Source organism: Rhinoderma darwinii, chromosome 2 (assembly GCF_050947455.1).
Source record: "Rhinoderma darwinii isolate aRhiDar2 chromosome 2, aRhiDar2.hap1, whole genome shotgun sequence".
In the NCBI taxonomy this organism is placed as follows: Eukaryota; Metazoa; Chordata; class Amphibia; order Anura; family Rhinodermatidae; genus Rhinoderma; species Rhinoderma darwinii.
The window spans coordinates 61871201-61882150 of NC_134688.1; positions in this window are offsets into that span (position 1 = coordinate 61871201).

Sequence of the window (10950 nt, forward strand, 5' to 3'; positions counted from 1 at the left end):
AAGGCTTTACTTTTGCAGCCTGTCTTTGACGATTAAACAATTAAACATTATTTCAAATCTGTTTTTTTGGGTTCACAAATAAATCTACGATATTAGGACATTCTCTCTTCAGTTGCATTAACAACTAAGAGGGGTTCTCCCCTAATGAGAAGTATTTTGGATGGAATACAATAAATACTATTTACGGTTTACCTTATTACTTGAACCACTTTGTTTTTATTTACAATTTGACAGCTACACCGTTTTTTCTATTCGTATATTTCTTGACCTATATATCTACCGCCTTGTATTTACGTATCACTATGGATGTGACATAATCTAATAAATGAATTTGCATTAATGCTGAATAACTCAGTGTTCTAGGGATCCCATAATCCCCTTTGATATTACGTCAAAAACCATCTTCATGGCTTTTAATAATAATCTTGATAGCGGAGTCATGATCTTCGCGCATGCGCAGGAAAAATGCCATGTCTCTGTGTATCCATGTAGTTAGCTACGGTTATGTGCCCGTTGTGTGCATGCACCATGAGTAGAATTTAATAGGTTAATGAAAACTCTCTCCTATTGGTCGATCTTTATGTCCGTCAAAACGGGGAGAGGCTTGACCTCTTTATTCAGACTGGATTGGCCAATATACAGATGATGTGGCAGATGACACAGCATCCTGATTGGCTCATTTAGATGCCTGTCAGACAAACAAGGGGCTTGTCCTGGTTGTTTGGACCTGATTGGTTGATCTTGTGTCTGTCGTACTCTTCCGGGCCGCCATATCATCTTAGAAAATTTGCGGTGCGCTGTCATTAGCCCCAGTACCCCTGAGGACGCTGCCTGGTGTAGCGAAACATGTCGGGGGGGCTTTGAATTACTTTTAAAATAACGTGCATTCCTGCTGGTTTCCACTATTACACTGTTGATTAGGCTTTGTGTTCTGCAGTCGCCAGTCATCTTTGGCACTGTGTACCGCTTACTATACAGGCATTGTCCGATGATAGTAACTTTACAGCAGTAGGCATGTTAAATTTTTAAGCATACATGTGGTTCGTCATTTTGCTTCAATAGCATAATAAAGTTATTTATCTAATAATTAGGGATAGTTGGGAAATAGGGTTATTTTGCCGGTGGCAATTTTGTATATATAATATTCTAATGGCCACCAACTATCTGGGTCCTTTCTTGTTTTTGTGCATCAATACTTGGTCGGGGCTCCGACTCTGCATGAATTACTGCATCAATGGCATGGCATGGAGGTGATCAGCCTGTGGCACTGCTGAGGTGTTATCAAGGCGGCATGGAGGCGATCAGCCTGTGGCACTGCTGAGGTGTTATCAATGTGGTGTGGCATGGAGGCGAACAGCCTGTGGCACTGCTGAGCGGTTATGGAAGCCCAGGTTGCTTCATCACTGACTGTGGAAACTTCACAAATTTTGCATTTCATTTGGAAATCTCGGTCCCAGAGTCTGAAGGAAGAGTGGAGAGGCATCAATACAAGTGTCTTGTGGTCCAGTGTGAAGTTTCCACAGTCAGTGATGGTTTGGAGCCCATGTTATCTGCTGGTGTTGGTCCACTGTGTTATATCAAGTCCAGGGTCAGCGCAGCGTCTAGCAGGACATTTCCCAGCACTTCATGCTTCCCTCTGCTGACAAACTTTATGGAGATGCTGATTTATTTTCCAGCAGGACTCTGCACCTACCCACCCTGCCAAAAGTACCAATACCTGGTGTAATAACCACAGTATAACTGTGCTTGATTGGCCAGAAAACTCGCCAGACCTAAACCCCATAGATAATCTATAGGGTATTGTCAAGAGGAAGATGAGACACCAGACCCCACAATGCAGATGAGCTGAAGGCCGCTATCATACAACCTGGGCTTCCATAACACCTCAGCCGTGCCACAGGCTGATCGCCTCCATGCTACGCCGCATTGATGGAGTAATTCATGCCAAAGGAGCACCGACCAAGTATTGAGGGCAGATACGGTACAGACTTTTTAGTAGGACAACATTTCGGTATTAAAAATAATTTTTGTGAAATTGGGCTTATATAATTTTCTTATTTTCTGAGTGACTTACATTTTGGGTTTTCATTAACTGTTACCATAATCATCAACATTACAAGAAGAAAATGCTGGAAATAGATCCCTCTGTGTGTAATGAATCTATATAATATATGAGAGACACTTTTTGAATTGAATTACTGAAATCAATTAACTTTTGATAATATTCTAATTCATATATATACTGAGCTTTGTTCTGGTGTTGTATATAAGTACTGAGCTTTGTTCTGGTGCTGTATATATGTATTGAGCGTGGTTGTGGTGTTGTATTTATGTACTGAGCTTGGTTCTGGCATTGTATATATGTACTGAGCTTGTTCTGGTGCTGTATATATGTACTGCGCTTTGTTCTGGTGCTGTATATATGTACTGAGCTTTGTTCTGGTGCTGTATGTAAGTTCTTTACTTAGTTCTGGTGCTGTAAATATGTGCTGAACTTGGCTCTTGTGTTGTATATAGGCACTAAGCTTGGTTTTGGTGTTGTATATATTTACTGAGCTTGGTTTTGGTGCTGTATATACACGTACTGAGCTTTGTTCTGTTACTGTATTTGTGTACTGAGCTTGGTTCTGGTGTTGTATATATGTGCTAAGCTTGGTTCTGGTGTTGTATATATGTACTGAGCTTGGTACTGGTGTTGTATGTATGTATTGAGCTTGGTTCTTGTGTTGTATTTATGTACTGAGATTTGTTCTGGTGCTGTATGTATGTACTGAGCTTGGTTCTGGTGTTGTATATATGTACTGAGCTTGGTTCTGTTGTTGTATTTATGTTCTGAGCTTGGTTCTGGTGCTGTATATATGTACTGAGCTCTGTTCTGGTGCTGTATATTTGTACTGAGCTTGGTTCTGGTGCTGTATATATGTACTGAGCTTGCACCTGGCACCGTATCTGTGCATTAGCCGGGAGAGTTGTCGCGGCTTACTGCGCACTCCCCTCTACCCTTCTTATGTGCAGAGCCTAACTAAATGGACTAAGCACACTTAGGATATTGAATGTGCGCATATAGGCCTACACGTAATGGGTGAGTTTAATATAATGTGTGGGTAGGTCTGTATGCTTATGTAATTATATACATTGTCTGGCAATCCATACTAAAGCATTCTGGACAGTGAATTTCTTTATTTAAAGTCCATTTTAATGTAGGGGGTATTTGGAAAATCGTAATTGTGTTATTTTATTATTAGAATCATTTCAATGGCGCAAAACACTGTGACCAACCTCCCTCCCCCCGTGGCGCGCATGCCTTCGTCCGAAAAACAGGGAACCTGTTATTAAAAATTTGAATCCCACCCCTGCTTACACAACGGGGACAAACGGGAACCATTTGCACCGGATCCGTCACCATTGAAATCAATGGTGATGTAAACGGAAACCTATGGTTTCCGTTCATGGGTACCCCTAACGGAAAGATCCGAAGGAACCCATGAACGTAGATGTGAACGAAGTCTTACCTGTTGTCTATATCTTTCTTTCTTTCTTCTTGCTCCTTTGCCTCGTTCTCGGTCCCCGTTATCTTCTATCCAAGATGACTGCCGCTGTCTCAGACTTGTGTAGGCAGCGTACTATTAAAGTCTGAGACATGCCCCCTCCTCCTCCTTTACTACCTTCTGATGGACCAGCGCTGATGATGTTGCTAGTGGCACTTCCCCTGTGTAGCGTCCATGGCCGCGGGCCGTCAGGTTTACTCACCTCCCGACGCCCGCAGCCATGGATCCGTGAGCGCTGGCCCCTGTCTCCTTCCTAGGAGACGCCAGCGCTCACTTCCGCTCCGTCCTGCTGTGCAAAAGGATTGTCATCATCAACTGCCATGATTTCCTGGTCTATAAGAAGGCCCCTGGCCTTCTGATCCTTGCCTGAGCGTTGTTAGTCTATATGTATGAGGGAAGGGAAAGAAGAAAAAAGTATGTGATCTAGTAATAATTAACTTTTATTAATATGCATTAAAATAGACAATTTCACTAAAAGTCCAATGGTGCAATCTGGTATGTGTGAGTGACCCCCAAACTCACATACCTATTGGCCATATATTTTATGGTATAATGATGTTGTAAATTATGGATTGTTATACTATCAGTTGTGTTCAAGTAGAGAACGCATAAGCTTCTATGCTGCCAGGATAGCAAGCTATGCTGTCAGTCAAATTAAATTGATCATATCAGTAAAGTCGGTCGATTGTAAGTTAAAACTGACAGTAAGAATTGCTCTGTGGGTAACAAAGAGCAATATGCAGTTAAACAGACAGAGATGAACATATACGCTGTCTGTGTAATCGAGCAGCGCAATTGAAATTACTTTGACTTGCTAGTTGTTAGTCTATCCCAGTCTGTCTCGCAAATGGTCCCTTAGTGTTTCCCTGTTCCAGTTGTTACCCGTGCCCTGTTACCCGTTCCTGTATTCCGTATTGTTCTAGTTCCTGTGCCTACCAGCGTTGGAGTCGTGTCTACTGCACCTGCTGTCGTTTGCCACGTCCAGTGTCTTCTGCCACGTCCAGTGTCTTCTGCCACGTCCAGTGTCTTCTGCCACGTCCAGTATCTTCTGCCATGTCCAGTGTCTTCTGCCACGTCCAGTGTCGTTTGCCACGTCCAGTGTCTTCTGCCACGTCAGTGTCTTCTGCTACATCGGATGCTGCCCGCTACGTCTGTTGCCACCTGCCGCACCAGCCTCCATCCGTGCTGAAGCCACAGCCACCGTCTGGACTATTTCAGGTACCCAAGCATTACTGTCTGCCATTGACTTTCGCATAGACTGTGACCTGGTCAGCTGCCTCCCCGCTACGGCGGAGCGGCCTAGTGGGTCCACATACCCTGTGTCCATGACACAAAGCTGGTTACCTTGCAGGGGTTCTGACTAGAGCAGCATCAGTGAAGAGAGAGGAGTGAAGACTCATCTTCTGGAGGTAAGTATATCACTGTATCTTTGTAAACTGTCTTATGTATTTTATTGTCTCTGTGTTTTTATTACAGGGTTTCTTGTATTGGACTACATCGAATTGCCATGGGATTAATTTATTTCAAATAAAATGGTCAAAGAGGGCTGTAGTGGGGGAGTCTTTATTTTAATAAAGTTTTTTTGTTTTTTTTTACTGTATACCAGCATTAATAATGGAGGTGTCTGACTGACACCTCTATCACTATTGCTAGGGCTTGGTGTCAGCCAGAGGTGTGATATTCTCACCTTTGGCTGACACTAACCTTACCATACTATCTCCCTGATACCCAATGCACCAGGGGTAACGGGAAGAGCCGGGAAATATCAGGAGTGGCCCATCCGACGTGATGGGACGCACCTGGGGCGGCCGCAGGCTGGTATTTCTAGGATGGGAAAGGACCAATAGCCATGGACCTTTCCATCCTGATAATATCAGACTGCGGCGTATATTCAGATATATTATGAAATTTTGTACATTAGTTGAAAGATTCACCTTGTGCCAATTTTGTATTCTTCTTACAGTGCTATTATAACAGTCAGACTAAACTATTTGAAAAACTCAAGAGACACTTAAAGAGGCTCTGTCACCAGATTTTGCAGCCCCTATCTGCTATTGCAGCAGATAGGCGCTGCAATATAGATTACAGTAACGTTTTTATTTTTAAAAAACGAGCATTTTTGGCCAAGTTATGACCATTTTCGTATTTATGCAAATGAGGCTTGCAAAAGTACAACTGGGCGTGTTGAAAAGTAAAAGTACAACTGGGCGTGTATTATGTGCGTACATCGTGGCGTGTTTACTACTTTTACTAGCTGGGCGTTCTGTTGAGAAGTATCATCCACTTCTCTTCAGAACGCCCAGCTTCTGGCAGTGCAGATCTGTGACGTCACTCACAGGTCCTGCATCGTGTCGGCACCAGAGGCTACAGTTGATTCTGCAGCAGCATCAGCATTTGCAGGTAAGTAGCTACATCGACTTACCTGCAAACGCCGATGATGCTGCTGCAGAATCATCTGTAGCCTCTGGTGCCGACACGATGCAGGACCTGGGAGTGACGACACAGCGTGATCTCTGGAGAACACGGCTGTGTCTGCACTGCCAGAAGCTGGGCGTTCTGAAGAGAAGTGGATGACACTTCTATACACAACGCCCAGCTAGTAAAAGTAGTAAACACGCCCCGATGTACGCACATAATACACGCCCAGTTGTACTTTTACTTTTCAACACGCCCAGTTGTACTTTTGCAAGCCTCATTTGCATAAATACGAAAATGGTCATAACTTGGCCAAAAATGCTCGTTTTTTAAAAATAAAAACGTTACTGTAATCTACATTGCAGCGCCGATCTGCTGCAATAGCAGATAGGGGCTGCAAAATCTGGTGACAGAGCCTCTTTAACAAAGGTACATAGTGAATAGTATGATATGTATAAATTCCCAAATGAAAAGGTCATATTCTATGGTATTTCTAGTGGCTGAAAGCAAAGTGCAAAGAAAAAAAGGAGTTACATGAGGTGCGAATAAGAGAGTTTAAAACAAATGCAAGAAATTAACTAAAATTAAATAATTTTAAAAGAAGAAATATGGTAAAGTTATAGATACATTTTATAGCATGTGCTGAATGTATCTATTGAGCCCTATGGACCCGATAAGTGCAAAATGAGTTTCGTTTTGGCATCTGCTGGCCATGTATAACTTTTTTTTTTAACTTTAGTCTTCTGCACTTTCCTATACAGTGGTTCACTGTAAAAAAAAAAAAAAAAAGTATACTGTGTGATATACGTATTTTTTTTTAGAACATGTGTGCCTATGTATGCCACTATATGGCATATAGGAGGCAGGTGTCGGAGAAAGTGATGCAAGGCTTTTATATTTATGGTGTTTTTAGAGACTCTATCATCGCTACAACTGAACAAAACAGCTTACCTCACATAAGTAATTTATACTTGTGAGATTCGCGAGTATGTCCTTATCTTCAGATCTTCTGACCAAGCCCACTGTGCGTAATATATAAATAATAGGATTTTTGTTAGGAGTGACATATCTGAAATGTCTTTTATATGCACAGAGCCTAACTGGGGTGGCTGTCTCCCAACGTTTTTTTCAAGCCATTCGGGGGACACGCTTTAAAAAAGTTAAAAAATAAAAATAAAAAAAATGGAAAGGAATTCTAATATATAATAAAAAAAAAACTGACTACAGATTCTTAGTTCACATACTTTCAGATATCAATAATCTGGACATCTTGGAATGTTAAGTTTCGTTTTTGGCCTGTGTATGACTTACTGTGAATCAGCAGCCAAATGAGGGCAGCCCAAACAGGTAACCTTAAATAGAGCCCAAATCCCTTCAGAAAGCGTATTTTTTCTCTTCTATGGATATGGATAGTTGAAGACAGAAGACACCTATACCTAAATGCTTTATACAGAGTGGGTTCCTCTTTCCCTAAGCTGCAACCCATGAGTACATGGGGGCTGTATACTGGGGGTTTCCTCGGTCCCTCGGCCTGGCTTCTAAAAATCTTACCTGGTGGTAATGAGAAGTCACGCTTCCAGTCTGGAGTGGCATACAGGTCTTACCTGTCCCTCGGCTCCTAGACATGTATCCCATACACCTCCGGAACGGGTGTCCCAAGATGGCCACCGTCGAGGTAAGGTGTACGCTGGACTCCGGCGCAGACTGCGCATGCGCGAGAACTGAAGTCTCGCGGGATCCCGGCGGTTCAATAAAAGACCGCGAATCCGGGGTTACGGCGCTGGTGCTGCTGCTGACCCTGGAGATTAAGGTACCCAAAACTTCAATTGTGTAATGTGAGAAGGGTTTTTTGCTTCCTTAAGGCCTCTTACAGATAAGATAAGTCCTGCATCTCAAGGGAAACGTAAAAGGAAATCCAAGCACAATATGTGTAAAGGTTGTCAGCAACCGTTGCCAGGGGATTGGGACAGAGTTTCTGCTCATCTTGCAGACCTCCTAAACAATCCTTCCATACTGAAGCCGTGGGGTTTCTTTCCTGATTTAAAGATCAGTTTACAGATACCTTTCAGGAGATTAAGCCGAAAAAATCTAAAGGAAGAGTATGATATGTCGGAGGATGATCTGGATTCAGAGGACTCTGGTGGGGAACCCTTAGAGAATATTTATCTGTTAGATAAAGACAAGGCCCCGCACTTGCTGAAATCAGTCAAACTGACTGTGGAGACTGATAAAGATGTGTCTCATAAACCTAGAAAAGAACAACTTTATTATTTTCCTGTCAATAAGGACAGAGTCTCCCCATCCTGTTATTACAGACTGGGTCCAGAAAGATTAGGATAAGCCGGAGAGACGCATCGATCAAGGGGCGAGGTTTAAACACACCTACAAAACAGATCCCAAGTTCAGTTCTAACTGGGATGTTCCGCCCAAAGTTGATCTTGCTGTCGCCAGATTGTCAAAGAAATCTGTCTTTCCTTCAGAGGAGTCCTCGCTCCGCAAGGCGGGTTGGCGAGTTGCAACCTCTGTCCTGTAAAGAACCTTATCTTAGGATTTTGCCAGAGTGTGTTATCCTTAGAACAATGCCAGGGTTCTTACCAAAAGTACAGTGTAGCTCCAACTTAAATCAAGAGATAGTTTTGCCGGTCCTATCAGTAGACTCAGCCTCTGATACCCCTATTGATTCTCAATGCTTAGACGTAAGGAGGTCCCTACATGCTTATCTAGAAATAACGGCCCCCTTTAGACAATCCGAAGGGCTGTTTCTCCAATTTCAGGGGCCAAATAAGGGGGAAAAAGCCAGCAAAGCCTGACTAGCTAGATGGCTCAAAGAAATCCCTCTAGATGGCTCAAAGAAATCCCTCTAGATATTCGGGCCCACTCAACCAGGTCCACATCCACATCGTGGGCAGAAAGATGCCATGTCCCCTTAAACCAGGTCTTCTTCCTCGACCTTCATGAAATACTATAGGCTCGACCTGTTTTCTTCTGAAGGTTCTGCCTTTGGCAGGAAAATACTAGTGGGAGCATCCAAAGCCTAATCCCCCCCCCCCCCCCATATTCTCATTGCTTGTTAAATCCCTTAAGTGTGCTGCCTTAGGACGATCAGGAAGTGGAAAATGTACCTGAAATTTTCATTTCCTGGAGTCCGTAGGCAGCACAAGTTTCCCACCCAATATATATACTGCTGCATACGTTACGCTTTCTGAAGGGATCTGGGCTCTATTTAAGGTTACCTGGGACCGCCTAATTGTTTAATTGATTACTGCTGAGTAATATGTCTCTTCTATCAGATGAAGTATCTTAACCCTTAAGTGTGCTACCTACTTACTCCAGGAAATTAAAATTTCAGGTAAATTTTCCACATATGTATACATACAAATATATATATTAATTTTTTGGGCAGAAAATGCTTTATTTTCTTTAATACTCTATGGCAGCTGTCCTGAAATGTCTGTTTTAGTAAATACTTGTTTAACCCATGAAATAACAATTATAGAGCCTATTTTCTTAAAACTCTTTGTTGTGCCATTCCTCTGTTATTCCTCTTGGAAATGTATGAATAAATCGAAAACTGGATGTTACCATTCTCCTTGTCAATGGGTTATGTCCCAACATAGTCTGAGACTGTCAGCACTGATAGGATAGTCTCGGACCGTGTAGGGATAGACCCCTTTGATAAGTGGATGAGTTTTGAATAAATCTCATCCACACGCTGCATAAAAAACGGACTAAAAAACATTCATAAATTTACCTACGGTGCATTTTTTTTAAAATTCGCAGCATGTCAATTTATGCTGCAGGATCGTTGGTTTTATGTTGCAGGTTTTCCCCATTGAATTCACTGACGGGGTAAAACCCGAAACAATTAGCATATGTTGCAATTTTTGCCACGGAAAAGTTGCAGTATCGGGGGCGTCAGCACTAAAAATGCCTAGGGCACCAATTCCAAATACAGCCCTGAATAGAGAGATACATTCAGAACATGAATGGGGATGGCTATATGGAGGATGGGGCAGTAATTGCAAAATAATTCAAGCCCGAGTCAGTCTTTCATTTGTTTTCCCATCTTGGACATGTATGGCATATTCCCAGGATATGTCAAAAACATCCGATCGATGTGGATCGGACCTCTGGGACCTGCAGCTGTCTCTGGAATGATAGAGATAGGTGGTTCCTGACCACTGTCTGATGAGGTGGCCCGTTTTAAACAGCTGAGCCCGTTCTTGCTATTTCCGAAATTCTCATAGAAGTGATTGGGAGTTCCGGAAACAGCCTAGCACAGCAAGCTACGCTGTTTCCGTAGCTCCCGAGTTTTCTGTGCTACGCTGTTTCAGTAACGCCAATTCACTTCTATGGGAGTTTTGGAAAACAGCGTATTAAAACGCGGTCACTTCGTCAGACAGTGGCCGGGAACCAGCCATAAATAGAGTTCTATATACACATATAAAGCGCGTAGTTAGAGAAAGGCTGGTTGGCCAGAGAGGCACCTACAATATGCTTTGCTAGGGTATTTAGATACAGAGCAAAGGGAGCAAACTGAATCTATTCCCTGAGTGACAGAAAGCCTAGATATGACTCTGGCACATACACTGTATGGACAAAAGTATTGGACCACCTATACATTACACCTACAGAAACTTTTATGACATCCCTCTCTAAATCCATAGGCATTACTTCCCCTTTTGCAGCTAAAACAGCTTCCACTCTTCTGGAAAGGCTTTCTACAAGATTTTGGAGTGTCCGCAGATTTTTTTGCCCATTTATCCAAAAGTGCATTTGTGAGGTCAGATACTGATGTTGGACGAGAGGGCCTGGAACGTAATATCCATTCTAGTTCATCCCAAAAATGTTTGATACGGTTGAGGTCAGGGCTCAGTTTGGCCAGTCATGTTCTTTCACAAACAGACTCGTCCATGTCTTTATGGACCTTGCTTTGTGCACTGGGGAACAGTCAGGCTGGAACAGAAAATGGCCTTCCCCAAACTGG